This window comes from Hypomesus nipponensis, chromosome 20 (genome assembly GCF_054491055.1).
Source record: "Hypomesus nipponensis isolate SF chromosome 20, ASM5449105v1, whole genome shotgun sequence".
Taxonomy (NCBI): domain Eukaryota; kingdom Metazoa; phylum Chordata; class Actinopteri; order Osmeriformes; family Osmeridae; genus Hypomesus; species Hypomesus nipponensis.
Window position 1 is genome coordinate 1,330,001 of NC_140380.1, and position 25,000 is coordinate 1,355,000.

Consider the following 25,000-nt stretch of genomic DNA (forward strand, 5'->3'; position numbering starts at 1 on the left):
AGAGAGACCACCTTGCATTGTCAATTGCTAAATCTGTATATGGATAAGTAGCCTATGGTTGTCAACTTATTTCGTACGGCCATACCAGCCTGGCAACGCCCGATCTCGTCTGATCTCGGAAGCTAAGCAGGGTCGGGCCTGGTTAGTACTTGGATGGGAGACCGCCTGGGAATACCAGGTGCTGTATGCTCTTTTGCTCATTCACTTAGAAACTGAAATCTTGCAATATGCACAAGTAGTCCTTCATGAAAGGGGCTGGAAGCTGTTTTCATTTTGACACGAGAGAGAGAGAGAGAGAGAGACCACCTTGCATTGTCAATTGCTAAATCTGTATATGGATAAGTAGCCTATGGTTGTCAACTTATTTCGTACGGCCATACCAGCCTGGCAACGCCCGATCTCGTCTGATCTCGGAAGCTAAGCAGGGTCGGGCCTGGTTAGTACTTGGATGGGAGACCGCCTGGGAATACCAGGTGCTGTATGCTCTTTTGCTCATTCACTTAGAAACTGAAATCTTGCAATATGCACAAGTAGTCCTTCATGAAAGGGGCTGGAAGCTGTTTTCATTTTGACACGAGAGAGAGAGAGAGAGAGAGAGAGAGAGAGAGAGAGAGAGAGAGAGAGAGAGAGAGAGAGAGAGAGAGAGACCACCTTGCATTGTCAATTGCTAAATCTGTATATGGATAAGTAGCCTATGGTTGTCAACTTATTTCGTACGGCCATACCAGCCTGGCAACGCCCGATCTCGGAAGCTAAGCAGGGTCGGGCCTGGTTAGTACTTGGATGGGAGACCGCCTGGGAATACCAGGTGCTGTATGCTCTTTTGCTCATTCACTTAGAAACTGACATCTTGCAATATGCACAAGTAGTCCTTCATGAAAGGGGCTGGAAGCTGTTTTCATTTTGACACGAGAGAGAGAGAGAGAGACCACCTTGCATTGTCAATTGCTAAATCTGTATATGGATAAGTAGCCTATGGTTGTCAACTTATTTCGTACGGCCATACCAGCCTGGCAACGCCCGATCTCGGAAGCTAAGCAGGGTCGGGCCTGGTTAGTACTTGGATGGGAGACCGCCTGGGAATACCAGGTGCTGTATGCTCTTTTGCTCATTCACTTAGAAACTGACATCTTGCAATATGCACAAGTAGTCCTTCATGAAAGGGGCTGGAAGCTGTTTTCATTTTGACACGAGAGAGAGAGAGACCACCTTGCATTGTCAATTGCTAAATCTGTATATGGATAAGTAGCCTATGGTTGTCAACTTATTTCGTACGGCCATACCAGCCTGGCAACGCCCGATCTCGGAAGCTAAGCAGGGTCGGGCCTGGTTAGTACTTGGATGGGAGACCGCCTGGGAATACCAGGTGCTGTATGCTCTTTTGCTCATTCACTTAGAAACTGAAATCTTGCAATATGCACAAGTAGTCCTTCATGAAAGGGGCTGGAAGCTGTTTTCATTTTGACACGAGAGAGAGAGAGAGAGAGAGAGAGAGAGAGAGAGAGAGAGACCACCTTGCATTGTCAATTGCCAAATCTGTATATGGATAAGTAGCCTATGGTTGTCAACTTATTTCGTACGGCCATACCAGCCTGGCAACGCCCGATCTCGTCTGATCTCGGAAGCTAAGCAGGGTCGGGCCTGGTTAGTACTTGGATGGGAGACCGCCTGGGAATACCAGGTTCTGTATGCTCATTCACTTAGAAACTGAAATCTTGCAATATGCACAAGTAGTCCTTCATGAAAGGGGCTGGAAGCTGTTTTCATTTTGACACGAGAGAGAGACCACCTTGCATTGTCAATTGCCAAATCTGTATATGGATAAGTAGCCTATGGTTGTCAACTTATTTCGTACGGCCATACCAGCCTGGCAACGCCCGATCTCGTCTGATCTCGTAAGCTAAGCAGGGTCGGGCCTGGTTAGTACTTGGATGGGAGACCGCCTGGGAATACCAGGTGCTGTATGCTCTTTTGCTCATTCACTTAGAAACTGAAATCTTGCAATATGCACAAGTAGTCCTTCATGAAAGGGGCTGGAAGCTGTTTTCATTTTGACACGAGAGAGAGAGAGAGAGAGAGACCACCTTGCATTGTCAATTGCCAAATCTGTATATGGATAAGTAGCCTATGGTTGTCAACTTATTTCGTACGGCCATACCAGCCTGGCAACGCCCGATCTCGTCTGATCTCGGAAGCTAAGCAGGGTCGGGCCTGGTTAGTACTTGGATGGGAGACCGCCTGGGAATACCAGGTGCTGTATGCTCTTTTGCTCATTCACTTAGAAACTGACATCTTGCAATATGCACAAGTAGTCCTTCATGAAAGGGGCTGGAAGCTGTTTTCATTTTGACACGAGAGAGAGAGAGAGAGAGAGAGAGAGAGAGACCACCTTGCATTGTCAATTGCTAAATCTGTATATGGATAAGTAGCCTATGGTTGTCAACTTATTTCGTACGGCCATACCAGCCTGGCAACGCCCGATCTCGTCTGATCTCGGAAGCTAAGCAGGGTCGGGCCTGGTTAGTACTTGGATGGGAGACCGCCTGGGAATACCAGGTGCTGTATGCTCTTTTGCTCATTCACTTAGAAACTGAAATCTTGCAATATGCACAAGTAGTCCTTCATGAAAGGGGCTGGAAGCTGTTTTCATTTTGACACGAGAGAGAGAGAGAGAGAGAGACCACCTTGCATTGTCAATTGCTAAATCTGTATATGGATAAGTAGCCTATGGTTGTCAACTTATTTCGTACGGCCATACCAGCCTGGCAACGCCCGATCTCGTCTGATCTCGGAAGCTAAGCAGGGTCGGGCCTGGTTAGTACTTGGATGGGAGACCGCCTGGGAATACCAGGTGCTGTATGCTCTTTTGCTCATTCACTTAGAAACTGAAATCTTGCAATATGCACAAGTAGTCCTTCATGAAAGGGGCTGGAAGCTGTTTTCATTTTGACACGAGAGAGAGAGAGACCACCTTGCATTGTCAATTGCTAAATCTGTATATGGATAAGTAGCCTATGGTTGTCAACTTATTTCGTACGGCCATACCAGCCTGGCAACACCCAATCTCGTCTGATCTCGGAAGATAAGCAGGGTCGGGCCTTGTTAGTACTTGGATGGGAGACCGCCTGGGAATACCAGGTGCTGTATGCTCTTTTGCTCATTAACCTAGAAACTGACATCTTGCAATATGCACAAGTAGTCCTTCATGAAAGGGGCTGGAAGCTGTTTTCATTTTGACACGAGAGAGAGAGAGAGAGAGAGAGAGAGAGAGAGAGAGAGAGAGACTACCTTGCATTGTCAATTGCTAAATCTGTATATGGATAAGTAGCCTATGGTTGTCAACTTATTTCGTACGGCCATACCAGCCTGGCAACGCCTGATCTCGGAAGCTAAGCAGGGTCGGGCCTGGTTAGTACTTGGATGGGAGACCGCCTGGGAATACCAGGTGCTGTATGCTCTTTTGCTCATTCACTTAGAAACTGAAATCTTGCAATATGCACAAGTAGTCCTTCATGAAAGGGGCTGGAAGCTGTTTTCATTTTGACACGAGAGAGAGAGAGAGAGAGAGAGACCACCTTGCATTGTCAATTGCTAAATCTGTATATGGATAAGTAGCCTATGGTTGTCAACTTATTTCGTACGGCCATACCAGCCTGGCAACGCCCGATCTCGTCTGATCTCGGAAGCTAAGCAGGGTCGGGCCTGGTTAGTACTTGGATGGGAGACCGCCTGGGAATACCAGGTGCTGTATGCTCTTTTGCTCATTCACTTAGAAACTGAAATCTTGCAATATGCACAAGTAGTCCTTCATGAAAGGGGCTGGAAGCTGTTTTCATTTTGACACGAGAGAGAGAGAGAGAGAGACTACCTTGCATTGTCAATTGCTAAATCTGTATATGGATAAGTAGCCTATGGTTGTCAACTTATTTCGTACGGCCATACCAGCCTGGCAACGCCCGATCTCGTCTGATCTCGGAAGCTAAGCAGGGTCGGGCCTGGTTAGTACTTGGATGGGAGACCGCCTGGGAATACCAGGTGCTGTATGCTCTTTTGCTCATTCACTTAGAAACTGACATCTTGCAATATGCACAAGTAGTCCTTCATGAAAGGGGCTGGAAGCTGTTTTCATTTTGACACGAGAGAGAGAGAGAGAGACCACCTTGCATTGTCAATTGCTAAATCTGTATATGGATAAGTAGCCTATGGTTGTCAACTTATTTCGTACGGCCATACCAGCCTGGCAACGCCCGATCTCGGAAGCTAAGCAGGGTCGGGCCTGGTTAGTACTTGGATGGGAGACCGCCTGGGAATACCAGGTGCTGTATGCTCTTTTGCTCATTCACTTAGAAACTGACATCTTGCAATATGCACAAGTAGTCCTTCATGAAAGGGGCTGGAAGCTGTTTTCATTTTGACACGAGAGAGAGAGAGAGAGACCACCTTGCATTGTCAATTGCTAAATCTGTATATGGATAAGTAGCCTATGGTTGTCAACTTATTTCGTACGGCCATACCAGCCTGGCAACGCCCGATCTCGGAAGCTAAGCAGGGTCGGGCCTGGTTAGTACTTGGATGGGAGACCGCCTGGGAATACCAGGTGCTGTATGCTCTTTTGCTCATTCACTTAGAAACTGAAATCTTGCAATATGCACAAGTAGTCCTTCATGAAAGGGGCTGGAAGCTGTTTTCATTTTGACACGAGAGAGAGAGAGAGAGAGAGAGAGAGAGAGAGAGAGACCACCTTGCATTGTCAATTGCCAAATCTGTATATGGATAAGTAGCCTATGGTTGTCAACTTATTTCGTACGGCCATACCAGCCTGGCAACGCCCGATCTCGTCTGATCTCGGAAGCTAAGCAGGGTCGGGCCTGGTTAGTACTTGGATGGGAGACCGCCTGGGAATACCAGGTTCTGTATGCTCATTCACTTAGAAACTGAAATCTTGCAATATGCACAAGTAGTCCTTCATGAAAGGGGCTGGAAGCTGTTTTCATTTTGACACGAGAGAGAGACCACCTTGCATTGTCAATTGCCAAATCTGTATATGGATAAGTAGCCTATGGTTGTCAACTTATTTCGTACGGCCATACCAGCCTGGCAACGCCCGATCTCGTCTGATCTCGTAAGCTAAGCAGGGTCGGGCCTGGTTAGTACTTGGATGGGAGACCGCCTGGGAATACCAGGTGCTGTATGCTCTTTTGCTCATTCACTTAGAAACTGAAATCTTGCAATATGCACAAGTAGTCCTTCATGAAAGGGGCTGGAAGCTGTTTTCATTTTGACACGAGAGAGAGAGAGAGAGAGAGACCACCTTGCATTGTCAATTGCCAAATCTGTATATGGATAAGTAGCCTATGGTTGTCAACTTATTTCGTACGGCCATACCAGCCTGGCAACGCCCGATCTCGTCTGATCTCGGAAGCTAAGCAGGGTCGGGCCTGGTTAGTACTTGGATGGGAGACCGCCTGGGAATACCAGGTGCTGTATGCTCTTTTGCTCATTCACTTAGAAACTGACATCTTGCAATATGCACAAGTAGTCCTTCATGAAAGGGGCTGGAAGCTGTTTTCATTTTGACACGAGAGAGAGAGAGAGAGAGAGAGAGAGAGAGACCACCTTGCATTGTCAATTGCTAAATCTGTATATGGATAAGTAGCCTATGGTTGTCAACTTATTTCGTACGGCCATACCAGCCTGGCAACGCCCGATCTCGTCTGATCTCGGAAGCTAAGCAGGGTCGGGCCTGGTTAGTACTTGGATGGGAGACCGCCTGGGAATACCAGGTGCTGTATGCTCTTTTGCTCATTCACTTAGAAACTGAAATCTTGCAATATGCACAAGTAGTCCTTCATGAAAGGGGCTGGAAGCTGTTTTCATTTTGACACGAGAGAGAGAGAGAGAGAGAGACCACCTTGCATTGTCAATTGCTAAATCTGTATATGGATAAGTAGCCTATGGTTGTCAACTTATTTCGTACGGCCATACCAGCCTGGCAACGCCCGATCTCGTCTGATCTCGGAAGCTAAGCAGGGTCGGGCCTGGTTAGTACTTGGATGGGAGACCGCCTGGGAATACCAGGTGCTGTATGCTCTTTTGCTCATTCACTTAGAAACTGAAATCTTGCAATATGCACAAGTAGTCCTTCATGAAAGGGGCTGGAAGCTGTTTTCATTTTGACACGAGAGAGAGAGAGACCACCTTGCATTGTCAATTGCTAAATCTGTATATGGATAAGTAGCCTATGGTTGTCAACTTATTTCGTACGGCCATACCAGCCTGGCAACACCCAATCTCGTCTGATCTCGGAAGATAAGCAGGGTCGGGCCTTGTTAGTACTTGGATGGGAGACCGCCTGGGAATACCAGGTGCTGTATGCTCTTTTGCTCATTAACCTAGAAACTGACATCTTGCAATATGCACAAGTAGTCCTTCATGAAAGGGGCTGGAAGCTGTTTTCATTTTGACACGAGAGAGAGAGAGAGAGAGAGAGAGAGAGAGAGAGAGAGAGAGAGAGACTACCTTGCATTGTCAATTGCTAAATCTGTATATGGATAAGTAGCCTATGGTTGTCAACTTATTTCGTACGGCCATACCAGCCTGGCAACGCCTGATCTCGGAAGCTAAGCAGGGTCGGGCCTGGTTAGTACTTGGATGGGAGACCGCCTGGGAATACCAGGTGCTGTATGCTCTTTTGCTCATTCACTTAGAAACTGAAATCTTGCAATATGCACAAGTAGTCCTTCATGAAAGGGGCTGGAAGCTGTTTTCATTTTGACACGAGAGAGAGAGAGAGAGAGAGAGACCACCTTGCATTGTCAATTGCTAAATCTGTATATGGATAAGTAGCCTATGGTTGTCAACTTATTTCGTACGGCCATACCAGCCTGGCAACGCCTGATCTCGTCTGATCTCGGAAGCTAAGCAGGGTCGGGCCTGGTTAGTACTTGGATGGGAGACCGCCTGGGAATACCAGGTGCTGTATGCTCTTTTGCTCATTAACTTAGAAACTGACATCTTGCAATATGCACAAGTAGTCCTTCATGAAAGGGGCTCGAAGCTGTTTTCATTTTGACACGAGAGAGAGAGAGAGAGAGACCACCTTGCATTGTCAATTGCTAAATCTGTATATGGATAAGTAGCCTATGGTTGTCAACTTATTTCGTACGGCCATACCAGCCTGGCAACGCCCGATCTCGTCTGATCTCGGAAGCTAAGCAGGGTCGGGCCTGGTTAGTACTTGGATGGGAGACCGCCTGGGAATACCAGGTGCTGTATGCTCTTTTGCTCATTCACTTAGAAACTGAAATCTTGCAATATGCACAAGTAGTCCTTCATGAAAGGGGCTGGAAGCTGTTTTCATTTTGACACGAGAGAGAGAGAGAGAGAGAGAGACTACCTTGCATTGTCAATTGCTAAATCTGTATATGGATAAGTAGCCTATGGTTGTCAACTTATTTCGTACGGCCATACCAGCCTGGCAACGTCTGATCTCGGAAGCTAAGCAGGGTCGGGCCTGGTTAGTACTTGGATGGGAGACCGCCTGGGAATACCAGGTGCTGTATGCTCTTTTGCTCATTCACTTAGAAACTGAAATCTTGCAATATGCACAAGTAGTCCTTCATGAAAGGGGCTGGAAGCTGTTTTCATTTTGACACGAGAGAGAGAGAGAGAGACCACCTTGCATTGTCAATTGCTAAATCTGTATATGGATAAGTAGCCTATGGTTGTCAACTTATTTCGTACGGCCATACCAGCCTGGCAACGCCCGATCTCGGAAGCTAAGCAGGGTCGGGCCTGGTTAGTACTTGGATGGGAGACCGCCTGGGAATACCAGGTGCTGTATGCTCTTTTGCTCATTCACTTAGAAACTGAAATCTTGCAATATGCACAAGTAGTCCTTCATGAAAGGGGCTGGAAGCTGTTTTCATTTTGACACGAGAGAGAGAGAGAGAGAGAGAGAGAGAGAGAGAGAGAGAGAGACCACCTTGCATTGTCAATTGCCAAATCTGTATATGGATAAGTAGCCTATGGTTGTCAACTTATTTCGTACGGCCATACCGGCCTGGCAACGCCCGATCTCGTCTGATCTCGGAAGCTAAGCAGGGTCGGGCCTGGTTAGTACTTGGATGGGAGACCGCCTGGGAATACCAGGTGCTGTATGCTCATTCACTTAGAAACTGAAATCTTGCAATATGCACAAGTAGTCCTTCATGAAAGGGGCTGGAAGCTGTTTTCATTTTGACACGAGAGAGAGACCACCTTGCATTGTCAATTGCCAAATCTGTATATGGATAAGTAGCCTATGGTTGTCAACTTATTTCGTACGGCCATACCAGCCTGGCAACGCCCGATCTCGTCTGATCTCGTAAGCTAAGCAGGGTCGGGCCTGGTTAGTACTTGGATGGGAGACCGCCTGGGAATACCAGGTGCTGTATGCTCTTTTGCTCATTCACTTAGAAACTGAAATCTTGCAATATGCACAAGTAGTCCTTCATGAAAGGGGCTGGAAGCTGTTTTCATTTTGACACGAGAGAGAGAGAGAGAGAGAGACCACCTTGCATTGTCAATTGCCAAATCTGTATATGGATAAGTAGCCTATGGTTGTCAACTTATTTCGTACGGCCATACCAGCCTGGCAACGCCCGATCTCGTCTGATCTCGGAAGCTAAGCAGGGTCGGGCCTGGTTAGTACTTGGATGGGAGACCGCCTTGGAATACCAGGTGCTGTATGCTCTTTTGCTCATTCACTTAGAAACTGACATCTTGCAATATGCACAAGTAGTCCTTCATGAAAGGGGCTGGAAGCTGTTTTCATTTTGACACGAGAGAGAGAGAGAGAGAGAGAGAGAGACCACCTTGCATTGTCAATTGCTAAATCTGTATATGGATAAGTAGCCTATGGTTGTCAACTTATTTCGTACGGCCATACCAGCCTGGCAACGCCCGATCTCGTCTGATCTCAGAAGCTAAGCAGGGTCGGGCCTGGTTAGTACTTGGATGGGATACCGCCTGGGAATACCAGGTGCTGTATGCTCATTCACTTAGAAACTGAAATCTTGCAATATGCACAAGTAGTCCTTCATGAAAGGGGCTGGAAGCTGTTTTCATTTTGACACGAGAGAGAGACCACCTTGCATTGTCAATTGCCAAATCTGTATATGGATAAGTAGCCTATGGTTGTCAACTTATTTCGTACGGCCATACCAGCCTGGCAACGCCCGATCTCGTCTGATCTCGTAAGCTAAGCAGGGTCGGGCCTGGTTAGTACTTGGATGGGAGACCGCCTGGGAATACCAGGTGCTGTATGCTCTTTTGCTCATTAACCTAGAAACTGACATCTTGCAATATGCACAAGTAGTCCTTCATGAAAGGGGCTGGAAGCTGTTTTCATTTTGACACGAGAGAGAGAGAGAGAGAGAGAGAGAGAGAGAGAGAGACTACCTTGCATTGTCAATTGCTAAATCTGTATATGGATAAGTAGCCTATGGTTGTCAACTTATTTCGTACGGCCATACCAGCCTGGCAACGCCTGATCTCGGAAGCTAAGCAGGGTCGGGCCTGGTTAGTACTTGGATGGGAGACCGCCTGGGAATACCAGGTGCTGTATGCTCTTTTGCTCATTCACTTAGAAACTGAAATCTTGCAATATGCACAAGTAGTCCTTCATGAAAGGGGCTGGAAGCTGTTTTCATTTTGACACGAGAGAGAGAGAGAGAGAGAGAGACCACCTTGCATTGTCAATTGCTAAATCTGTATATGGATAAGTAGCCTATGGTTGTCAACTTATTTCGTACGGCCATACCAGCCTGGCAACGCCTGATCTCGTCTGATCTCGGAAGCTAAGCAGGGTCGGGCCTGGTTAGTACTTGGATGGGAGACCGCCTGGGAATACCAGGTGCTGTATGCTCTTTTGCTCATTAACTTAGAAACTGACATCTTGCAATATGCACAAGTAGTCCTTCATGAAAGGGGCTGGAAGCTGTTTTCATTTTGACACGAGAGAGAGAGAGAGAGAGACCACCTTGCATTGTCAATTGCTAAATCTGTATATGGATAAGTAGCCTATGGTTGTCAACTTATTTCGTACGGCCATACCAGCCTGGCAACGCCCGATCTCGTCTGATCTCGGAAGCTAAGCAGGGTCGGGCCTGGTTAGTACTTGGATGGGAGACCGCCTGGGAATACCAGGTGCTGTATGCTCTTTTGCTCATTCACTTAGAAACTGAAATCTTGCAATATGCACAAGTAGTCCTTCATGAAAGGGGCTGGAAGCTGTTTTCATTTTGACACGAGAGAGAGAGAGAGAGAGAGAGACTACCTTGCATTGTCAATTGCTAAATCTGTATATGGATAAGTAGCCTATGGTTGTCAACTTATTTCGTACGGCCATACCAGCCTGGCAACGTCTGATCTCGGAAGCTAAGCAGGGTCGGGCCTGGTTAGTACTTGGATGGGAGACCGCCTGGGAATACCAGGTGCTGTATGCTCTTTTGCTCATTCACTTAGAAACTGAAATCTTGCAATATGCACAAGTAGTCCTTCATGAAAGGGGCTGGAAGCTGTTTTCATTTTGACACGAGAGAGAGAGAGAGAGACCACCTTGCATTGTCAATTGCTAAATCTGTATATGGATAAGTAGCCTATGGTTGTCAACTTATTTCGTACGGCCATACCAGCCTGGCAACGCCCGATCTCGGAAGCTAAGCAGGGTCGGGCCTGGTTAGTACTTGGATGGGAGACCGCCTGGGAATACCAGGTGCTGTATGCTCTTTTGCTCATTCACTTAGAAACTGAAATCTTGCAATATGCACAAGTAGTCCTTCATGAAAGGGGCTGGAAGCTGTTTTCATTTTGACACGAGAGAGAGAGAGAGAGAGAGAGAGAGAGAGAGAGAGAGAGAGAGAGACCACCTTGCATTGTCAATTGCCAAATCTGTATATGGATAAGTAGCCTATGGTTGTCAACTTATTTCGTACGGCCATACCGGCCTGGCAACGCCCGATCTCGTCTGATCTCGGAAGCTAAGCAGGGTCGGGCCTGGTTAGTACTTGGATGGGAGACCGCCTGGGAATACCAGGTGCTGTATGCTCATTCACTTAGAAACTGAAATCTTGCAATATGCACAAGTAGTCCTTCATGAAAGGGGCTGGAAGCTGTTTTCATTTTGACACGAGAGAGAGACCACCTTGCATTGTCAATTGCCAAATCTGTATATGGATAAGTAGCCTATGGTTGTCAACTTATTTCGTACGGCCATACCAGCCTGGCAACGCCCGATCTCGTCTGATCTCGTAAGCTAAGCAGGGTCGGGCCTGGTTAGTACTTGGATGGGAGACCGCCTGGGAATACCAGGTGCTGTATGCTCTTTTGCTCATTCACTTAGAAACTGAAATCTTGCAATATGCACAAGTAGTCCTTCATGAAAGGGGCTGGAAGCTGTTTTCATTTTGACACGAGAGAGAGAGAGAGAGAGAGACCACCTTGCATTGTCAATTGCCAAATCTGTATATGGATAAGTAGCCTATGGTTGTCAACTTATTTCGTACGGCCATACCAGCCTGGCAACGCCCGATCTCGTCTGATCTCGGAAGCTAAGCAGGGTCGGGCCTGGTTAGTACTTGGATGGGAGACCGCCTTGGAATACCAGGTGCTGTATGCTCTTTTGCTCATTCACTTAGAAACTGACATCTTGCAATATGCACAAGTAGTCCTTCATGAAAGGGGCTGGAAGCTGTTTTCATTTTGACACGAGAGAGAGAGAGAGAGAGAGAGAGAGAGAGACCACCTTGCATTGTCAATTGCTAAATCTGTATATGGATAAGTAGCCTATGGTTGTCAACTTATTTCGTACGGCCATACCAGCCTGGCAACGCCCGATCTCGTCTGATCTCAGAAGCTAAGCAGGGTCGGGCCTGGTTAGTACTTGGATGGGAGACCGCCTGGGAATACCAGGTGCTGTATGCTCATTCACTTAGAAACTGAAATCTTGCAATATGCACAAGTAGTCCTTCATGAAAGGGGCTGGAAGCTGTTTTCATTTTGACACGAGAGAGAGACCACCTTGCATTGTCAATTGCCAAATCTGTATATGGATAAGTAGCCTATGGTTGTCAACTTATTTCGTACGGCCATACCAGCCTGGCAACGCCCGATCTCGTCTGATCTCGTAAGCTAAGCAGGGTCGGGCCTGGTTAGTACTTGGATGGGAGACCGCCTGGGAATACCAGGTGCTGTATGCTCTTTTGCTCATTCACTTAGAAACTGAAATCTTGCAATATGCACAAGTAGTCCTTCATGAAAGGGGCTGGAAGCTGTTTTCATTTTGACACGAGAGAGAGAGAGAGAGAGAGAGAGACCACCTTGCATTGTCAATTGCCAAATCTGTATATGGATAAGTAGCCTATGGTTGTCAACTTATTTCGTACGGCCATACCAGCCTGGCAACGCCCGATCTCGTCTGATCTCGGAAGCTAAGCAGGGTCGGGCCTGGTTAGTACTTGGATGGGAGACCGCCTGGGAATACCAGGTGCTGTATGCTCTTTTGCTCATTCACTTAGAAACTGACATCTTGCAATATGCACAAGTAGTCCTTCATGAAAGGGGCTGGAAGCTGTTTTCATTTTGACACGAGAGAGAGAGAGAGAGAGAGAGAGAGAGAGAGAGACCACCTTGCATTGTCAATTGCTAAATCTGTATATGGATAAGTAGCCTATGGTTGTCAACTTATTTCGTACGGCCATACCAGCCTGGCAACGCCCAATCTCGTCTGATCTCGGAAGCTAAGCAGGGTCGGGCCTGGTTAGTACTTGGATGGGAGACCGCCTGGGAATACCAGGTGCTGTATGCTCTTTTGCTCATTCACTTAGAAACTGAAATCTTGCAATATGCACAAGTAGTCCTTCATGAAAGGGGCTGGAAGCTGTTTTCATTTTGACACGAGAGAGAGAGAGAGAGACTACCTTGCATTGTCAATTACTAAATCTGTATATGGATAAGTAGCCTATGGTTGTCAACTTATTTCGTACGGCCATACCAGCCTGGCAACGCCCGATCTCGTCTGATCTCGGAAGCTAAGCAGGGTCGGGCCTGGTTAGTACTTGGATGGGAGACCGCCTGGGAATACCAGGTGCTGTATGCTCATTCACTTAGAAACTGAAATCTTGCAATATGCACAAGTAGTCCTTCATGAAAGGGGCTGGAAGCTGTTTTCATTTTGACACGAGAGGGAGAGAGAGAGACCACCTTGCATTGTCAATTGCTAAATCTGTATATGGATAAGTAGCCTATGGTTGTCAACTTATTTCGTACGGCCATACCAGCCTGGCAACGCCCGATCTCGTCTGATCTCGGAAGCTAAGCAGGGTTGGGCCTGGTTAGTACTTGGATGGGAGACCGCCTGGGAATACCAGGTGCTGTATGCTCTTTTGCTCATTCACTTAGAAACTGAAATCTTGCAATATGCACAAGTAGTCCTTCATGAAAGGGGCTGGAAGCTGTTTTCATTTTGACACGAGAGAGAGAGAGAGAGAGAGAGAGAGACTACCTTGCATTGTCAATTGCTAAATCTGTATATGGATAAGTAGCCTATGGTTGTCAACTTATTTCGTACGGCCATACCAGCCTGGCAACGCCCGATCTCGTCTGATCTCGGAAGCTAAGCAGGGTCGGGCCTGGTTAGTACTTGGATGGGAGACCGCCTGGGAATACCAGGTGCTGTATGCTCTTTTGCTCATTCACTTAGAAACTGACATCTTGCAATATGCACAAGTAGTCCTTCATGAAAGGGGCTGGAAGCTGTTTTCATTTTGACACGAGAGAGAGAGAGAGAGAGAGAGAGAGAGAGACTACCTTGCATTGTCAATTGCTAAATCTGTATATGGATAAGTAGCCTATGGTTGTCAACTTATTTCGTACGGCCATATCAGCCTGGCAACGCCCGATCTCGTCTGATCTCGGAAGCTAAGCAGGGTCGGGCCTGGTTAGTACTTGGATGGGAGACCGCCTGGGAATACCAGGTGCTGTATGCTCTTTTGCTCATTCACTTAGAAACTGACATCTTGCAATATGCACAAGTAGTCCTTCATGAAAGGGGCGGGAAGCTGTTTTCATTTTGACACGAGAGAGAGAGAGAGAGAGACCACCTTGCATTGTCAATTGCTAAATCTGTATATGGATAAGTAGCCTATGGTTGTCAACTTATTTCGTACGGCCATACCAGCCTGGCAACGCCCGATCTCGTCTGATCTCGGAAGCTAAGCAGGGTCGGGCCTGGTTAGTACTTGGATGGGAGACCGCCTGGGAATACCAGGTGCTGTATGCTCTTTTGCTCATTCACTTAGAAACTGAAATCTTGCAATATGCACAAGTAGTCCTTCATGAAAGGGGCTGGAAGCTGTTTTCATTTTGACACGAGAGAGAGAGAGAGAGAGAGACTACCTTGCATTGTCAATTGCTAAATCTGTATATGGATAAGTAGCCTATGGTTGTCAACTTATTTCGTACGGCCATACCAGCCTGGCAACGTCTGATCTCGGAAGCTAAGCAGGGTCGGGCCTGGTTAGTACTTGGATGGGAGACCGCCTGGGAATACCAGGTGCTGTATGCTCTTTTGCTCATTCACTTAGAAACTGAAATCTTGCAATATGCACAAGTAGTCCTTCATGAAAGGGGCTGGAAGCTGTTTTCATTTTGACACGAGAGAGAGAGAGAGAGACCACCTTGCATTGTCAATTGCTAAATCTGTATATGGATAAGTAGCCTATGGTTGTCAACTTATTTCGTACGGCCATACCAGCCTGGCAACGCCCGATCTCGGAAGCTAAGCAGGGTCGGGCCTGGTTAGTACTTGGATGGGAGACCGCCTGGGAATACCAGGTGCTGTATGCTCTTTTGCTCATTCACTTAGAAACTGAAATCTTGCAATATGCACAAGTAGTCCTTCATGAAAGGGGCTGGAAGCTGTTTTCATTTTGACACGAGAGAGAGAGAGAGAGAGAGAGAGAGAGAGAGAGAGAGAGAGACCACCTTGCATTGTCAATTGCCAAATCTGTATATGGATAAGTAGCCTATGGTTGTCAACTTATTTCGTACGGCCATACCGGCCTGGCAACGCCCGATCTCGTCTGATCTCGGAAGCTAAGCAGGGTCGGGCCTGGTTAGTACTTGGATGGGAGACCGCCTGGGAATACCAGGTGCTGTATGCTCATTCACTTAGAAACTGAAATCTTGCAATATGCACAAGTAGTCCTTCATGAAAGGGGCTGGAAGCTGTTTTCATTTTGACACGAGAGAGAGACCACCTTGCATTGTCAATTGCCAAATCTGTATATGGATAAGTAGCCTATGGTTGTCAACTTATTTCGTACGGCCATACCAGCCTGGCAACGCCCGATCTCGTCTGATCTCGTAAGCTAAGCAGGGTCGGGCCTGGTTAGTACTTGGATGGGAGACCGCCTGGGAATACCAGGTGCTGTATGCTCTTTTGCTCATTCACTTAGAAACTGAAATCTTGCAATATGCACAAGTAGTCCTTCATGAAAGGGGCTGGAAGCTGTTTTCATTTTGACACGAGAGAGAGAGAGAGAGAGAGACCACCTTGCATTGTCAATTGCCAAATCTGTATATGGATAAGTAGCCTATGGTTGTCAACTTATTTCGTACGGCCATACCAGCCTGGCAACGCCCGATCTCGTCTGATCTCGGAAGCTAAGCAGGGTCGGGCCTGGTTAGTACTTGGATGGGAGACCGCCTTGGAATACCAGGTGCTGTATGCTCTTTTGCTCATTCACTTAGAAACTGACATCTTGCAATATGCACAAGTAGTCCTTCATGAAAGGGGCTGGAAGCTGTTTTCATTTTGACACGAGAGAGAGAGAGAGAGAGAGAGAGAGACCACCTTGCATTGTCAATTGCTAAATCTGTATATGGATAAGTAGCCTATGGTTGTCAACTTATTTCGTACGGCCATACCAGCCTGGCAACGCCCGATCTCGTCTGATCTCAGAAGCTAAGCAGGGTCGGGCCTGGTTAGTACTTGGATGGGAGACCGCCTGGGAATACCAGGTGCTGTATGCTCATTCACTTAGAAACTGAAATCTTGCAATATGCACTAGTAGTCCTTCATGAAAGGGGCTGGAAGCTGTTTTCATTTTGACACGAGAGAGAGACCACCTTGCATTGTCAATTGCCAAATCTGTATATGGATAAGTAGCCTATGGTTGTCAACTTATTTCGTACGGCCATACCAGCCTGGCAACGCCCGATCTCGTCTGATCTCGTAAGCTAAGCAGGGTCGGGCCTGGTTAGTACTTGGATGGGAGACCGCCTGGGAATACCAGGTGCTGTATGCTCTTTTGCTCATTCACTTAGAAACTGAAATCTTGCAATATGCACAAGTAGTCCTTCATGAAAGGGGCTGGAAGCTGTTTTCATTTTGACACGAGAGAGAGAGAGAGAGAGAGAGAGACCACCTTGCATTGTCAATTGCCAAATCTGTATATGGATAAGTAGCCTATGGTTGTCAACTTATTTCGTACGGCCATACCAGCCTGGCAACGCCCGATCTCGTCTGATCTCGGAAGCTAAGCAGGGTCGGGCCTGGTTAGTACTTGGATGGGAGACCGCCTGGGAATACCAGGTGCTGTATGCTCTTTTGCTCATTCACTTAGAAACTGACATCTTGCAATATGCACAAGTAGTCCTTCATGAAAGGGGCTGGAAGCTGTTTTCATTTTGACACGAGAGAGAGAGAGAGAGAGAGAGAGAGAGAGAGAGAGAGACCACCTTGCATTGTCAATTGCTAAATCTGTATATGGATAAGTAGCCTATGGTTGTCAACTTATTTCGTACGGCCATACCAGCCTGGCAACGCCCGATCTCGTCTGATCTCGGAAGCTAAGCAGGGTCGGGCCTGGTTAGTACTTGGATGGGAGACCGCCTGGGAATACCAGGTGCTGTATGCTCTTTTGCTCATTCACTTAGAAACTGAAATCTTGCAATATGCACAAGTAATCCTTCATGAAAGGGGCTGGAAGCTGTTTTCATTTTGACACGAGAGAGAGAGAGAGAGAGAGACTACCTTGCATTGTCAATTGCTAAATCTGTATATGGATAAGTAGCCTATGGTTGTCAACTTATTTCGTACGGCCATACCAGCCTGGCAACGCCCAATCTCGTCTGATCTCGGAAGCTAAGCAGGGTCGGGCCTGGTTAGTACTTGGATGGGAGACCGCCTGGGAATACCAGGTGCTGTATGCTCATTCACTTAGAAACTGAAATCTTGCAATATGCACAAGTAGTCCTTCATGAAAGGGGCTGGAAGCTGTTTTCATTTTGACACGAGAGGGAGAGAGAGAGACCACCTTGCATTGTCAATTGCTAAATCTGTATATGGATAAGTAGCCTATGGTTGTCAACTTATTTCGTACGGCCATACCAGCCTGGCAACGCCCGATCTCGTCTGATCTCGGAAGCTAAGCAGGGTTGGGCCTGGTTAGTACTTGGATGGGAGACCGCCTGGGAATACCAGGTGCTGTATGCTCTTTTGCTCATTCACTTAGAAACTGAAATCTTGCAATATGCACAAGTAGTCCTTCATGAAAGGGGCTGGAAGCTGTTTTCATTTTGACACGAGAGAGAGAGAGAGAGAGAGAGAGAGACTACCTTGCATTGTCAATTGCTAAATCTGTATATGGATAAGTAGCCTATGGTTGTCAACTTATTTCGTACGGCCATACCAGCCTGGCAACGCCCGATCTCGTCTGATCTCGGAAGCTAAGCAGGGTCGGGCCTGGTTAGTACTTGGATGGGAGACCGCCTGGGAATACCAGGTGCTGTATGCTCTTTTGCTCATTCACTTAGAAACTGACATCTTGCAATATGCACAAGTAGTCCTTCATGAAAGGGGCTGGAAGCTGTTTTCATTTTGACACGAGAGAGAGAGAGAGAGAGAGAGAGAGAGACTACCTTGCATTGTCAATTGCTAAATCTGTATATGGATAAGTAGCCTATGGTTGTCAACTTATTTCGTACGGCCATATCAGCCTGGCAACGCCCGATCTCGTCTGATCTCGGAAGCTAAGCAGGGTCGGGCCTGGTTAGTACTTGGATGGGAGACCGCCTGGGAATACCAGGTGCTGTATGCTCTTTTGCTCATTCACTTAGAAACTGAAATCTTGCAATATGCACAAGTAGTCCTTCATGAAAGGGGCTGGAAGCTGTTTTCATTTTGACACGAGAGAGAGAGAGAGAGAGACTACCTTGCATTGTCAATTGCTAAATCTGTATATGGATAAGTAGCCTATGGTTGTCAACTTATTTCGTACGGCCATACCAGCCTGGCAACGCCCGATCTCGTCTGATCTCGGAAGCTAAGCAGGGTCGGGCCTGGTTAGTACTTGGATGGGAGACCGCCTGGGAATACCAGGTGCTGTATGCTCTTTTGCTCATTCACTTAGAAACTGACATCTTGCAATATGCACAAGTAGTCCTTCATGAAAGGGGCTGGAAGCTGTTTTCATTTTGACACGAGAGAGAGAGAGAGAGAGAGAGAGAGACCACCTTGCATTGTCAATTGCTAAATCTGTATATGGATAAGTAGCCTATGGTTGTCAACTTATTTCGTACGGCCATACCAGCCTGGCAACGCCCGATCTCGTCTGATCTCAGAAGCTAAGCAGGGTCGGGCCTGGTTAGTACTTGGATGGGAGACCGCCTGGGAATACCAGGTGCTGTATGCTCATTCACTTAGAAACTGAAATCTTGCAATATGCACAAGTAGTCCTTCATGAAAGGGGCTGGAAGCTGTTTTCATTTTGACACGAGAGAGAGACCACCTTGCATTGTCAATTGCCAAATCTGTATATGGATAAGTAGCCTATGGTTGTCAACTTATTTCGTACGGCCATACCAGCCTGGCAACGCCCGATCTCGTCTGATCTCGTAAGCTAAGCAGGGTCGGGCCTGGTTAGTACTTGGATGGGAGACCGCCTGGGAATACCAGGTGCTGTATGCTCTTTTGCTCATTCACTTAGAAACTGAAATCTTGCAATATGCACAAGTAGTCCTTCATGAAAGGGGCTGGAAGCTGTTTTCATTTTGACACGAGAGAGAGAGAGAGAGAGAGAGACCACCTTGCATTGTCAATTGCCAAATCTGTATATGGATAAGTAGCCTATGGTTGTCAACTTATTTCGTACGGCCATACCAGCCTGGCAACGCCCGATCTCGTCTGATCTCGGAAGCTAAGCAGGGTCGGGCCTGGTTAGTACTTGGATGGGAGACCGCCTGGGAATACCAGGTGCTGTATGCTCTTTTGCTCATTCACTTAGAAACTGACATCTTGCAATATGCACAAGTAGTCCTTCATGAAAGGGGCTGGAAGCTGTTTTCATTTTGACACAAGAGAGAGAGAGAGAGAGAGAGAGAGAGAGACCACCTTGCATTGTCAATTGCTAAATCTGTATATGGATAAGTAGCCTATGGTTGTCAACTTATTTCGTACGGCCATACCAGCCTGGCAACGCCCGATCTCGTCTGATCTCGGAAGCTAAGCAGGGTCGGGCCTGGTTAGTACTTGGATGGGAGACCGCCTGGGAATACCAGGTGCTGTATGCTCTTTTGCTCATTCACTTAGAAACTGAAATCTTGCAATATGCACAAGTAGTCCTTCATGAAAGGGGCTGGAAGCTGTTTTCATTTTGACACGAGAGAGAGAGAGAGAGACTACCTTGCATTGTCAATTGCTAAATCTGTATATGGATAAGTAGCCTATGGTTGTCAACTTATTTCGTACGGCCATACCAGCCTGGCAACGCCCGATCTCGTCTGATCTCGGAAGCTAAGCAGGGTCGGGCCTGGTTAGTACTTGGATGGGAGACCGCCTGGGAATACCAGGTGCTGTATGCTCATTCACTTAGAAACTGAAATCTTGCAATATGCACAAGTAGTCCTTCATGAAAGGGGCTGGAAGCTGTTTTCATTTTGACACGAGAGGGAGAGAGAGAGACCACCTTGCATTGTCAATTGCTAAATCTGTATATGGATAAGTAGCCTATGGTTGTCAACTTATTTCGTACGGCCATACCAGCCTGGCAACGCCCGATCTCGTCTGATCTCGGAAGCTAAGCAGGGTTGGGCCTGGTTAGTACTTGGATGGGAGACCGCCTGGGAATACCAGGTGCTGTATGCTCTTTTGCTCATTCACTTAGAAACTGAAATCTTGCAATATGCACAAGTAGTCCTTCATGAAAGGGGCTGGAAGCTGTTTTCATTTTGACACGAGAGAGAGAGAGAGAGAGAGAGAGAGAGACTACCTTGCATTGTCAATTGCTAAATCTGTATATGGATAAGTAGCCTATGGTTGTCAACTTATTTCGTACGGCCATACCAGCCTGGCAACGCCCGATCTCGTCTGATCTCGGAAGCTAAGCAGGGTCGGGCCTGGTTAGTACTTGGATGGGAGACCGCCTGGGAATACCAGGTGCTGTATACTCTTTTGCTCATTCACTTAGAAACTGACATCTTGCAATATGCACAAGTAGTCCTTCATGAAAGGGGCTGGAAGCTGTTTTCATTTTGACACGAGAGAGAGAGAGAGAGAGAGAGAGAGAGAGACTACCTTGCATTGTCAATTGCTAAATCTGTATATGGATAAGTAGCCTATGGTTGTCAACTTATTTCGTACGGCCATACCAGCCTGGCAACGCCCGATCTCGTCTGATCTCGGAAGCTAAGCAGGGTCGGGCCTGGTTAGTACTTGGATGGGAGACCGCCTGGGAATACCAGGTGCTGTATGCTCTTTTGCTCATTCACTTAGAAACTGAAATCTTGCAATATGCACAAGTAGTCCTTCATGAAAGGGGCTGGAAGCTGTTTTCATTTTGACACGAGAGAGAGAGAGAGAGAGACTACCTTGCATTGTCAATTGCTAAATCTGTATATGGATAAGTAGCCTATGGTTGTCAACTTATTTCGTACGGCCATACCAGCCTGGCAACGCCCGATCTCGTCTGATCTCGGAAGCTAAGCAGGGTCGGGCCTGGTTAGTACTTGGATGGGAGACCGCCTGGGAATACCAGGTGCTGTATGCTCTTTTGCTCATTCACTTAGAAACTGACATCTTGCAATATGCACAAGTAGTCCTTCATGAAAGGGGCTGGAAGCTGTTTTCATTTTGACACGAGAGAGAGAGAGAGACCACCTTGCATTGTCAATTGCTAAATCTGTATATGGATAAGTAGCCTATGGTTGTCAACTTATTTCGTACGGCCATACCAGCCTGGCAACGCCCGATCTCGGAAGCTAAGCAGGGTCGGGCCTGGTTAGTACTTGGATGGGAGACCGCCTGGGAATACCAGGTGCTGTATGCTCTTTTGCTCATTCACTTAGAAACTGACATCTTGCAATATGCACAAGTAGTCCTTCATGAAAGGGGCTGGAAGCTGTTTTCATTTTGACACGAGAGAGAGAGAGAGAGACCACCTTGCATTGTCAATTGCTAAATCTGTATATGGATAAGTAGCCTATGGTTGTCAACTTATTTCGTACGGCCATACCAGCCTGGCAACGCCCGATCTCGGAAGCTAAGCAGGGTCGGGCCTGGTTAGTACTTGGATGGGAGACCGCCTGGGAATACCAGGTGCTGTATGCTCTTTTGCTCATTCACTTAGAAACTGAAATCTTGCAATATGCACAAGTAGTCCTTCATGAAAGGGGCTGGAAGCTGTTTTCATTTTGACACGAGAGAGAGAGAGAGAGAGAGAGAGAGACCACCTTGCATTGTCAATTGCCAAATCTGTATATGGATAAGTAGCCTATGGTTGTCAACTTATTTCGTACGGCCATACCAGCCTGGCAACGCCCGATCTCGGAAGCTAAGCAGGGTCGGGCCTGGTTAGTACTTGGATGGGAGACCGCCTGGGAATACCAGGTGCTGTATGCTCTTTTGCTCATTCACTTAGAAACTGAAATCTTGCAATATGCACAAGTAGTCCTTCATGAAAGGGGCTGGAAGCTGTTTTCATTTTGACACGAGAGAGAGAGAGAGAGAGAGAGAGAGAGAGACCACCTTGCATTGTCAATTGCCAAATCTGTATATGGATAAGTAGCCTATGGTTGTCAACTTATTTCGTACGGCCATACCAGCCTGGCAACGCCCGATCTCGTCTGATCTCGGAAGCTAAGCAGGGTCGGGCCTGGTTAGTACTTGGATGGGAGACCGCCTGGGAATACCAGGTGCTGTATGCTCATTCACTTAGAAACTGAAATCTTGCAATATGCACAAGTAGTCCTTCATGAAAGGGGCTGGAAGCTGTTTTCATTTTGACACGAGAGAGAGACCACCTTGCATTGTCAATTGCCAAATCTGTATATGGATAAGTAGCCTATGGTTGTCAACTTATTTCGTACGGCCATACCAGCCTGGCAACGCCCGATCTCGGAAGCTAAGCAGGGTCGGGCCTGGTTAGTACTTGGATGGGAGACCGCCTGGGAATACCAGGTGCTGTATGCTCTTTTGCTCATTCACTTAGAAACTGAAATCTTGCAATATGCACAAGTAGTCCTTCATGAAAGGGGCTGGAAGCTGTTTTCATTTTGACACGAGAGAGAGAGAGAGAGAGAGAGAGAGAGAGACCACCTTGCATTGTCAATTGCCAAATCTGTATATGGATAAGTAGCCTATGGTTGTCAACTTATTTCGTACGGCCATACCAGCCTGGCAACGCCCGATCTCGTCTGATCTCGGAAGCTAAGCAGGGTCGGGCCTGGTTAGTACTTGGATGGGAGACCGCCTGGGAATACCAGGTGCTGTATGCTCATTCACTTAGAAACTGAAATCTTGCAATATGCACAAGTAGTCCTTCATGAAAGGGGCTGGAAGCTGTTTTCATTTTGACACGAGAGAGAGACCACCTTGCATTGTCAATTGCCAAATCTGTATATGGATAAGTAGCCTATGGTTGTCAACTTATTTCGTACGGCCATACCAGCCTGGCAACGCCCGATCTCGTATGATCTCGTAAGCTAAGCAGGGTCGGGCCTGGTTAGTACTTGGATGGGAGACCGCCTGGGAATACCAGGTGCTGTATGCTCTTTTGCTCATTCACTTAGAAACTGAAATCTTGCAATATGCACAAGTAGTCCTTCATGAAAGGGGCTGGAAGCTGTTTTCATTTTGACACGAGAGAGAGAGAGACCACCTTGCATTGTCAATTGCTAAATCTGTATATGGATAAGTAGCCTATGGTTGTCAACTTATTTCGTACGGCCATACCAGCCTGGCAACACCCAATCTCGTCTGATCTCGGAAGATAAGCAGGGTCGGGCCTGGTTAGTACTTGGATGGGAGACCGCCTGGGAATACCAGGTGCTGTATGCTCTTTTGCTCATTCACTTAGAAACTGAAATCTTGCAATATGCACAAGTAGTCCTTCATGAAAGGGGCTGGAAGCTGTTTTCATTTTGACACGAGAGAGAGAGAGACTACCTTGCATTGTCAATTGCTAAATCTGTATATGGATAAGTAGCCTATGGTTGTCAACTTATTTCGTACGGCCATACCAGCCTGGCAACGTCTGATCTCGGAAGCTAAGCAGGGTCGGGCCTGGTTAGTACTTGGATGGGAGACCGCCTGGGAATACCAGGTGCTGTATGCTCTTTTGCTCATTCACTTAGAAACTGAAATCTTGCAATATGCACAAGTAGTCCTTCATGAAAGGGGCTGGAAGCTGTTTTCATTTTGACACGAGAGAGAGAGAGAGAGAGAGACCACCTTGCATTGTCAATTGCTAAATCTGTATATGGATAAGTAGCCTATGGTTGTCAACTTATTTCGTACGGCCATACCAGCCTGGCAACGCCCGATCTCGGAAGCTAAGCAGGGTCGGGCCTGGTTAGTACTTGGATGGGAGACCGCCTGGGAATACCAGGTGCTGTATGCTCTTTTGCTCATTCACTTAGAAACTGAAATCTTGCAATATGCACAAGTAGTCCTTCATGAAAGGGGCTGGAAGCTGTTTTCATTTTGACACGAGAGAGAGAGAGAGAGAGAGAGAGAGAGAGAGAGAGAGAGAGACCACCTTGCATTGTCAATTGCCAAATCTGTATATGGATAAGTAGCCTATGGTTGTCAACTTATTTCGTACGGCCATACCAGCCTGGCAACGCCCGATCTCGTCTGATCTCGGAAGCTAAGCAGGGTCGGGCCTGGTTAGTACTTGGATGGGAGACCGCCTGGGAATACCAGGTGCTGTATGCTCATTCACTTAGAAACTGAAATCTTGCAATATGCACAAGTAGTCCTTCATGAAAGGGGCTGGAAGCTGTTTTCATTTTGACACGAGAGAGAGACCACCTTGCATTGTCAATTGCCAAATCTGTATATGGATAAGTAGCCTATGGTTGTCAACTTATTTCGTACGGCCATACCAGCCTGGCAACGCCCGATCTCGTCTGATCTCGTAAGCTAAGCAGGGTCGGGCCTGGTTAGTACTTGGATGGGAGACCGCCTGGGAATACCAGGTGCTGTATGCTCTTTTGCTCATTCACTTAGAAACTGAAATCTTGCAATATGCACAAGTAGTCCTTCATGAAAGGGGCTGGAAGCTGTTTTCATTTTGACACGAGAGAGAGAGAGAGAGAGAGACCACCTTGCATTGTCAATTGCCAAATCTGTATATGGATAAGTAGCCTATGGTTGTCAACTTATTTCGTACGGCCATACCAGCCTGGCAACGCCTGATCTCGTCTGATCTCGGAAGCTAAGCAGGGTCGGGCCTGGTTAGTACTTGGATGGGAGACCGCCTTGGAATACCAGGTGCTGTATGCTCTTTTGCTCATTCACTTAGAAACTGACATCTTGCAATATGCACAAGTAGTCCTTCATGAAAGGGGCTGGAAGCTGTTTTCATTTTGACACGAGAGAGAGAGAGAGAGAGAGAGAGAGAGACCACCTTGCATTGTCAATTGCTAAATCTGTATATGGATAAGTAGCCTATGGTTG

General features: G+C 47.1%; 48 non-coding genes and 37 pseudogenes across 48 annotated transcripts; all 85 read left to right on the forward strand.

Annotated features, from left to right (window-relative positions):
* The first annotated feature begins 71 nt into the window (after positions 1 to 71).
* On the forward strand, positions 72 to 190 carry LOC146242513 (5S ribosomal RNA). Its single transcript, XR_014737303.1, has one exon. It is a non-coding gene; the product is annotated as a 5S ribosomal RNA (ribosomal RNA).
* A 176-nt stretch (positions 191 to 366) lies between these two features.
* LOC146242514 (5S ribosomal RNA) lies at positions 367 to 485 on the forward strand. Its single transcript, XR_014737304.1, has one exon. It is a non-coding gene; the product is annotated as a 5S ribosomal RNA (ribosomal RNA).
* Positions 486 to 711: 226 nt separating this feature from the next.
* On the forward strand, positions 712 to 820 carry LOC146242515 (5S ribosomal RNA; annotated as a pseudogene).
* A 172-nt stretch (positions 821 to 992) lies between these two features.
* LOC146242516 (5S ribosomal RNA) lies at positions 993 to 1,101 on the forward strand (annotated as a pseudogene).
* Positions 1,102 to 1,269: 168 nt separating this feature from the next.
* On the forward strand, positions 1,270 to 1,378 carry LOC146242517 (5S ribosomal RNA; annotated as a pseudogene).
* A 196-nt stretch (positions 1,379 to 1,574) lies between these two features.
* Positions 1,575 to 1,693, forward strand: LOC146242518 (5S ribosomal RNA). Its single transcript, XR_014735066.1, has one exon. It is a non-coding gene; the product is annotated as a 5S ribosomal RNA (ribosomal RNA).
* A 156-nt stretch (positions 1,694 to 1,849) lies between these two features.
* Positions 1,850 to 1,968, forward strand: LOC146242519 (5S ribosomal RNA; annotated as a pseudogene).
* A 176-nt stretch (positions 1,969 to 2,144) lies between these two features.
* LOC146242520 (5S ribosomal RNA) lies at positions 2,145 to 2,263 on the forward strand. The gene has a single exon (XR_014737305.1). It is a non-coding gene; the product is annotated as a 5S ribosomal RNA (ribosomal RNA).
* Positions 2,264 to 2,449: 186 nt separating this feature from the next.
* LOC146242521 (5S ribosomal RNA) lies at positions 2,450 to 2,568 on the forward strand. Its single transcript, XR_014737307.1, has one exon. It is a non-coding gene; the product is annotated as a 5S ribosomal RNA (ribosomal RNA).
* A 176-nt stretch (positions 2,569 to 2,744) lies between these two features.
* Positions 2,745 to 2,863, forward strand: LOC146242522 (5S ribosomal RNA). Its single transcript, XR_014737308.1, has one exon. It is a non-coding gene; the product is annotated as a 5S ribosomal RNA (ribosomal RNA).
* Positions 2,864 to 3,031: 168 nt separating this feature from the next.
* Positions 3,032 to 3,150, forward strand: LOC146242523 (5S ribosomal RNA; annotated as a pseudogene).
* Positions 3,151 to 3,348: 198 nt separating this feature from the next.
* Positions 3,349 to 3,457, forward strand: LOC146242524 (5S ribosomal RNA; annotated as a pseudogene).
* Positions 3,458 to 3,635: 178 nt separating this feature from the next.
* Positions 3,636 to 3,754, forward strand: LOC146242525 (5S ribosomal RNA). Its single transcript, XR_014737310.1, has one exon. It is a non-coding gene; the product is annotated as a 5S ribosomal RNA (ribosomal RNA).
* A 174-nt stretch (positions 3,755 to 3,928) lies between these two features.
* LOC146242526 (5S ribosomal RNA) lies at positions 3,929 to 4,047 on the forward strand. The gene has a single exon (XR_014737311.1). It is a non-coding gene; the product is annotated as a 5S ribosomal RNA (ribosomal RNA).
* A 172-nt stretch (positions 4,048 to 4,219) lies between these two features.
* Positions 4,220 to 4,328, forward strand: LOC146242527 (5S ribosomal RNA; annotated as a pseudogene).
* A 172-nt stretch (positions 4,329 to 4,500) lies between these two features.
* Positions 4,501 to 4,609, forward strand: LOC146242528 (5S ribosomal RNA; annotated as a pseudogene).
* A 192-nt stretch (positions 4,610 to 4,801) lies between these two features.
* Positions 4,802 to 4,920, forward strand: LOC146242529 (5S ribosomal RNA). The gene has a single exon (XR_014735068.1). It is a non-coding gene; the product is annotated as a 5S ribosomal RNA (ribosomal RNA).
* A 156-nt stretch (positions 4,921 to 5,076) lies between these two features.
* LOC146242530 (5S ribosomal RNA) lies at positions 5,077 to 5,195 on the forward strand (annotated as a pseudogene).
* A 176-nt stretch (positions 5,196 to 5,371) lies between these two features.
* Positions 5,372 to 5,490, forward strand: LOC146242531 (5S ribosomal RNA). Its single transcript, XR_014737312.1, has one exon. It is a non-coding gene; the product is annotated as a 5S ribosomal RNA (ribosomal RNA).
* Positions 5,491 to 5,676: 186 nt separating this feature from the next.
* On the forward strand, positions 5,677 to 5,795 carry LOC146242532 (5S ribosomal RNA). Its single transcript, XR_014737313.1, has one exon. It is a non-coding gene; the product is annotated as a 5S ribosomal RNA (ribosomal RNA).
* A 176-nt stretch (positions 5,796 to 5,971) lies between these two features.
* On the forward strand, positions 5,972 to 6,090 carry LOC146242533 (5S ribosomal RNA). Its single transcript, XR_014737314.1, has one exon. It is a non-coding gene; the product is annotated as a 5S ribosomal RNA (ribosomal RNA).
* Positions 6,091 to 6,258: 168 nt separating this feature from the next.
* LOC146242534 (5S ribosomal RNA) lies at positions 6,259 to 6,377 on the forward strand (annotated as a pseudogene).
* A 202-nt stretch (positions 6,378 to 6,579) lies between these two features.
* LOC146242535 (5S ribosomal RNA) lies at positions 6,580 to 6,688 on the forward strand (annotated as a pseudogene).
* A 178-nt stretch (positions 6,689 to 6,866) lies between these two features.
* Positions 6,867 to 6,985, forward strand: LOC146242536 (5S ribosomal RNA). The gene has a single exon (XR_014740042.1). It is a non-coding gene; the product is annotated as a 5S ribosomal RNA (ribosomal RNA).
* A 174-nt stretch (positions 6,986 to 7,159) lies between these two features.
* On the forward strand, positions 7,160 to 7,278 carry LOC146242537 (5S ribosomal RNA). The gene has a single exon (XR_014737315.1). It is a non-coding gene; the product is annotated as a 5S ribosomal RNA (ribosomal RNA).
* A 178-nt stretch (positions 7,279 to 7,456) lies between these two features.
* LOC146242538 (5S ribosomal RNA) lies at positions 7,457 to 7,565 on the forward strand (annotated as a pseudogene).
* Positions 7,566 to 7,737: 172 nt separating this feature from the next.
* On the forward strand, positions 7,738 to 7,846 carry LOC146242539 (5S ribosomal RNA; annotated as a pseudogene).
* Positions 7,847 to 8,044: 198 nt separating this feature from the next.
* On the forward strand, positions 8,045 to 8,163 carry LOC146242540 (5S ribosomal RNA). The gene has a single exon (XR_014740210.1). It is a non-coding gene; the product is annotated as a 5S ribosomal RNA (ribosomal RNA).
* A 156-nt stretch (positions 8,164 to 8,319) lies between these two features.
* LOC146242541 (5S ribosomal RNA) lies at positions 8,320 to 8,438 on the forward strand (annotated as a pseudogene).
* A 176-nt stretch (positions 8,439 to 8,614) lies between these two features.
* Positions 8,615 to 8,733, forward strand: LOC146242542 (5S ribosomal RNA). The gene has a single exon (XR_014740416.1). It is a non-coding gene; the product is annotated as a 5S ribosomal RNA (ribosomal RNA).
* A 182-nt stretch (positions 8,734 to 8,915) lies between these two features.
* On the forward strand, positions 8,916 to 9,034 carry LOC146242543 (5S ribosomal RNA; annotated as a pseudogene).
* Positions 9,035 to 9,190: 156 nt separating this feature from the next.
* LOC146242544 (5S ribosomal RNA) lies at positions 9,191 to 9,309 on the forward strand (annotated as a pseudogene).
* Positions 9,310 to 9,501: 192 nt separating this feature from the next.
* On the forward strand, positions 9,502 to 9,610 carry LOC146242545 (5S ribosomal RNA; annotated as a pseudogene).
* Positions 9,611 to 9,788: 178 nt separating this feature from the next.
* Positions 9,789 to 9,907, forward strand: LOC146242546 (5S ribosomal RNA). The gene has a single exon (XR_014740043.1). It is a non-coding gene; the product is annotated as a 5S ribosomal RNA (ribosomal RNA).
* A 174-nt stretch (positions 9,908 to 10,081) lies between these two features.
* LOC146242547 (5S ribosomal RNA) lies at positions 10,082 to 10,200 on the forward strand. Its single transcript, XR_014737316.1, has one exon. It is a non-coding gene; the product is annotated as a 5S ribosomal RNA (ribosomal RNA).
* A 178-nt stretch (positions 10,201 to 10,378) lies between these two features.
* Positions 10,379 to 10,487, forward strand: LOC146242548 (5S ribosomal RNA; annotated as a pseudogene).
* A 172-nt stretch (positions 10,488 to 10,659) lies between these two features.
* Positions 10,660 to 10,768, forward strand: LOC146242549 (5S ribosomal RNA; annotated as a pseudogene).
* Positions 10,769 to 10,970: 202 nt separating this feature from the next.
* LOC146242550 (5S ribosomal RNA) lies at positions 10,971 to 11,089 on the forward strand. Its single transcript, XR_014740221.1, has one exon. It is a non-coding gene; the product is annotated as a 5S ribosomal RNA (ribosomal RNA).
* A 156-nt stretch (positions 11,090 to 11,245) lies between these two features.
* On the forward strand, positions 11,246 to 11,364 carry LOC146242551 (5S ribosomal RNA; annotated as a pseudogene).
* Positions 11,365 to 11,540: 176 nt separating this feature from the next.
* Positions 11,541 to 11,659, forward strand: LOC146242552 (5S ribosomal RNA). The gene has a single exon (XR_014740417.1). It is a non-coding gene; the product is annotated as a 5S ribosomal RNA (ribosomal RNA).
* A 186-nt stretch (positions 11,660 to 11,845) lies between these two features.
* LOC146242553 (5S ribosomal RNA) lies at positions 11,846 to 11,964 on the forward strand. The gene has a single exon (XR_014735035.1). It is a non-coding gene; the product is annotated as a 5S ribosomal RNA (ribosomal RNA).
* Positions 11,965 to 12,120: 156 nt separating this feature from the next.
* LOC146242554 (5S ribosomal RNA) lies at positions 12,121 to 12,239 on the forward strand (annotated as a pseudogene).
* A 180-nt stretch (positions 12,240 to 12,419) lies between these two features.
* LOC146242555 (5S ribosomal RNA) lies at positions 12,420 to 12,538 on the forward strand. The gene has a single exon (XR_014737318.1). It is a non-coding gene; the product is annotated as a 5S ribosomal RNA (ribosomal RNA).
* Positions 12,539 to 12,728: 190 nt separating this feature from the next.
* LOC146242556 (5S ribosomal RNA) lies at positions 12,729 to 12,847 on the forward strand (annotated as a pseudogene).
* Positions 12,848 to 13,019: 172 nt separating this feature from the next.
* On the forward strand, positions 13,020 to 13,138 carry LOC146242557 (5S ribosomal RNA). Its single transcript, XR_014737319.1, has one exon. It is a non-coding gene; the product is annotated as a 5S ribosomal RNA (ribosomal RNA).
* A 164-nt stretch (positions 13,139 to 13,302) lies between these two features.
* Positions 13,303 to 13,421, forward strand: LOC146242558 (5S ribosomal RNA). Its single transcript, XR_014737651.1, has one exon. It is a non-coding gene; the product is annotated as a 5S ribosomal RNA (ribosomal RNA).
* A 182-nt stretch (positions 13,422 to 13,603) lies between these two features.
* On the forward strand, positions 13,604 to 13,722 carry LOC146242559 (5S ribosomal RNA). Its single transcript, XR_014737320.1, has one exon. It is a non-coding gene; the product is annotated as a 5S ribosomal RNA (ribosomal RNA).
* A 186-nt stretch (positions 13,723 to 13,908) lies between these two features.
* LOC146242560 (5S ribosomal RNA) lies at positions 13,909 to 14,027 on the forward strand. The gene has a single exon (XR_014739973.1). It is a non-coding gene; the product is annotated as a 5S ribosomal RNA (ribosomal RNA).
* Positions 14,028 to 14,201: 174 nt separating this feature from the next.
* Positions 14,202 to 14,320, forward strand: LOC146242561 (5S ribosomal RNA). Its single transcript, XR_014737322.1, has one exon. It is a non-coding gene; the product is annotated as a 5S ribosomal RNA (ribosomal RNA).
* A 176-nt stretch (positions 14,321 to 14,496) lies between these two features.
* Positions 14,497 to 14,605, forward strand: LOC146242562 (5S ribosomal RNA; annotated as a pseudogene).
* Positions 14,606 to 14,777: 172 nt separating this feature from the next.
* LOC146242563 (5S ribosomal RNA) lies at positions 14,778 to 14,886 on the forward strand (annotated as a pseudogene).
* Positions 14,887 to 15,084: 198 nt separating this feature from the next.
* Positions 15,085 to 15,203, forward strand: LOC146242564 (5S ribosomal RNA). The gene has a single exon (XR_014740232.1). It is a non-coding gene; the product is annotated as a 5S ribosomal RNA (ribosomal RNA).
* Positions 15,204 to 15,359: 156 nt separating this feature from the next.
* LOC146242565 (5S ribosomal RNA) lies at positions 15,360 to 15,478 on the forward strand (annotated as a pseudogene).
* A 176-nt stretch (positions 15,479 to 15,654) lies between these two features.
* Positions 15,655 to 15,773, forward strand: LOC146242566 (5S ribosomal RNA). The gene has a single exon (XR_014740418.1). It is a non-coding gene; the product is annotated as a 5S ribosomal RNA (ribosomal RNA).
* Positions 15,774 to 15,955: 182 nt separating this feature from the next.
* LOC146242567 (5S ribosomal RNA) lies at positions 15,956 to 16,074 on the forward strand. Its single transcript, XR_014735036.1, has one exon. It is a non-coding gene; the product is annotated as a 5S ribosomal RNA (ribosomal RNA).
* A 156-nt stretch (positions 16,075 to 16,230) lies between these two features.
* Positions 16,231 to 16,349, forward strand: LOC146242568 (5S ribosomal RNA; annotated as a pseudogene).
* Positions 16,350 to 16,529: 180 nt separating this feature from the next.
* Positions 16,530 to 16,648, forward strand: LOC146242569 (5S ribosomal RNA). The gene has a single exon (XR_014737323.1). It is a non-coding gene; the product is annotated as a 5S ribosomal RNA (ribosomal RNA).
* Positions 16,649 to 16,842: 194 nt separating this feature from the next.
* On the forward strand, positions 16,843 to 16,961 carry LOC146242570 (5S ribosomal RNA). Its single transcript, XR_014737324.1, has one exon. It is a non-coding gene; the product is annotated as a 5S ribosomal RNA (ribosomal RNA).
* A 176-nt stretch (positions 16,962 to 17,137) lies between these two features.
* On the forward strand, positions 17,138 to 17,256 carry LOC146242571 (5S ribosomal RNA; annotated as a pseudogene).
* Positions 17,257 to 17,420: 164 nt separating this feature from the next.
* LOC146242572 (5S ribosomal RNA) lies at positions 17,421 to 17,539 on the forward strand. The gene has a single exon (XR_014737663.1). It is a non-coding gene; the product is annotated as a 5S ribosomal RNA (ribosomal RNA).
* Positions 17,540 to 17,721: 182 nt separating this feature from the next.
* LOC146242573 (5S ribosomal RNA) lies at positions 17,722 to 17,840 on the forward strand. Its single transcript, XR_014737325.1, has one exon. It is a non-coding gene; the product is annotated as a 5S ribosomal RNA (ribosomal RNA).
* Positions 17,841 to 18,024: 184 nt separating this feature from the next.
* LOC146242574 (5S ribosomal RNA) lies at positions 18,025 to 18,143 on the forward strand. The gene has a single exon (XR_014739975.1). It is a non-coding gene; the product is annotated as a 5S ribosomal RNA (ribosomal RNA).
* A 174-nt stretch (positions 18,144 to 18,317) lies between these two features.
* On the forward strand, positions 18,318 to 18,436 carry LOC146242575 (5S ribosomal RNA). Its single transcript, XR_014737326.1, has one exon. It is a non-coding gene; the product is annotated as a 5S ribosomal RNA (ribosomal RNA).
* Positions 18,437 to 18,618: 182 nt separating this feature from the next.
* LOC146242576 (5S ribosomal RNA) lies at positions 18,619 to 18,737 on the forward strand. The gene has a single exon (XR_014735037.1). It is a non-coding gene; the product is annotated as a 5S ribosomal RNA (ribosomal RNA).
* A 156-nt stretch (positions 18,738 to 18,893) lies between these two features.
* LOC146242577 (5S ribosomal RNA) lies at positions 18,894 to 19,012 on the forward strand (annotated as a pseudogene).
* Positions 19,013 to 19,190: 178 nt separating this feature from the next.
* LOC146242578 (5S ribosomal RNA) lies at positions 19,191 to 19,309 on the forward strand. Its single transcript, XR_014737327.1, has one exon. It is a non-coding gene; the product is annotated as a 5S ribosomal RNA (ribosomal RNA).
* Positions 19,310 to 19,495: 186 nt separating this feature from the next.
* Positions 19,496 to 19,614, forward strand: LOC146242579 (5S ribosomal RNA). The gene has a single exon (XR_014737329.1). It is a non-coding gene; the product is annotated as a 5S ribosomal RNA (ribosomal RNA).
* Positions 19,615 to 19,786: 172 nt separating this feature from the next.
* LOC146242580 (5S ribosomal RNA) lies at positions 19,787 to 19,905 on the forward strand. The gene has a single exon (XR_014737330.1). It is a non-coding gene; the product is annotated as a 5S ribosomal RNA (ribosomal RNA).
* Positions 19,906 to 20,069: 164 nt separating this feature from the next.
* Positions 20,070 to 20,188, forward strand: LOC146242581 (5S ribosomal RNA). The gene has a single exon (XR_014737676.1). It is a non-coding gene; the product is annotated as a 5S ribosomal RNA (ribosomal RNA).
* A 184-nt stretch (positions 20,189 to 20,372) lies between these two features.
* LOC146242582 (5S ribosomal RNA) lies at positions 20,373 to 20,491 on the forward strand. Its single transcript, XR_014740422.1, has one exon. It is a non-coding gene; the product is annotated as a 5S ribosomal RNA (ribosomal RNA).
* A 186-nt stretch (positions 20,492 to 20,677) lies between these two features.
* Positions 20,678 to 20,796, forward strand: LOC146242583 (5S ribosomal RNA). The gene has a single exon (XR_014737331.1). It is a non-coding gene; the product is annotated as a 5S ribosomal RNA (ribosomal RNA).
* A 174-nt stretch (positions 20,797 to 20,970) lies between these two features.
* Positions 20,971 to 21,089, forward strand: LOC146242584 (5S ribosomal RNA). Its single transcript, XR_014737332.1, has one exon. It is a non-coding gene; the product is annotated as a 5S ribosomal RNA (ribosomal RNA).
* A 170-nt stretch (positions 21,090 to 21,259) lies between these two features.
* Positions 21,260 to 21,368, forward strand: LOC146242585 (5S ribosomal RNA; annotated as a pseudogene).
* A 172-nt stretch (positions 21,369 to 21,540) lies between these two features.
* Positions 21,541 to 21,649, forward strand: LOC146242586 (5S ribosomal RNA; annotated as a pseudogene).
* A 182-nt stretch (positions 21,650 to 21,831) lies between these two features.
* On the forward strand, positions 21,832 to 21,940 carry LOC146242587 (5S ribosomal RNA; annotated as a pseudogene).
* A 186-nt stretch (positions 21,941 to 22,126) lies between these two features.
* LOC146242588 (5S ribosomal RNA) lies at positions 22,127 to 22,245 on the forward strand. Its single transcript, XR_014737334.1, has one exon. It is a non-coding gene; the product is annotated as a 5S ribosomal RNA (ribosomal RNA).
* A 156-nt stretch (positions 22,246 to 22,401) lies between these two features.
* On the forward strand, positions 22,402 to 22,510 carry LOC146242589 (5S ribosomal RNA; annotated as a pseudogene).
* A 186-nt stretch (positions 22,511 to 22,696) lies between these two features.
* On the forward strand, positions 22,697 to 22,815 carry LOC146242590 (5S ribosomal RNA). Its single transcript, XR_014737335.1, has one exon. It is a non-coding gene; the product is annotated as a 5S ribosomal RNA (ribosomal RNA).
* A 156-nt stretch (positions 22,816 to 22,971) lies between these two features.
* Positions 22,972 to 23,090, forward strand: LOC146242591 (5S ribosomal RNA; annotated as a pseudogene).
* A 168-nt stretch (positions 23,091 to 23,258) lies between these two features.
* LOC146242592 (5S ribosomal RNA) lies at positions 23,259 to 23,377 on the forward strand. The gene has a single exon (XR_014734792.1). It is a non-coding gene; the product is annotated as a 5S ribosomal RNA (ribosomal RNA).
* Positions 23,378 to 23,545: 168 nt separating this feature from the next.
* On the forward strand, positions 23,546 to 23,654 carry LOC146242593 (5S ribosomal RNA; annotated as a pseudogene).
* Positions 23,655 to 23,830: 176 nt separating this feature from the next.
* Positions 23,831 to 23,939, forward strand: LOC146242594 (5S ribosomal RNA; annotated as a pseudogene).
* Positions 23,940 to 24,137: 198 nt separating this feature from the next.
* Positions 24,138 to 24,256, forward strand: LOC146242595 (5S ribosomal RNA). Its single transcript, XR_014737336.1, has one exon. It is a non-coding gene; the product is annotated as a 5S ribosomal RNA (ribosomal RNA).
* Positions 24,257 to 24,412: 156 nt separating this feature from the next.
* LOC146242596 (5S ribosomal RNA) lies at positions 24,413 to 24,531 on the forward strand (annotated as a pseudogene).
* Positions 24,532 to 24,707: 176 nt separating this feature from the next.
* Positions 24,708 to 24,826, forward strand: LOC146242597 (5S ribosomal RNA; annotated as a pseudogene).
* The last annotated feature ends 174 nt before the right edge of the window (positions 24,827 to 25,000 follow it).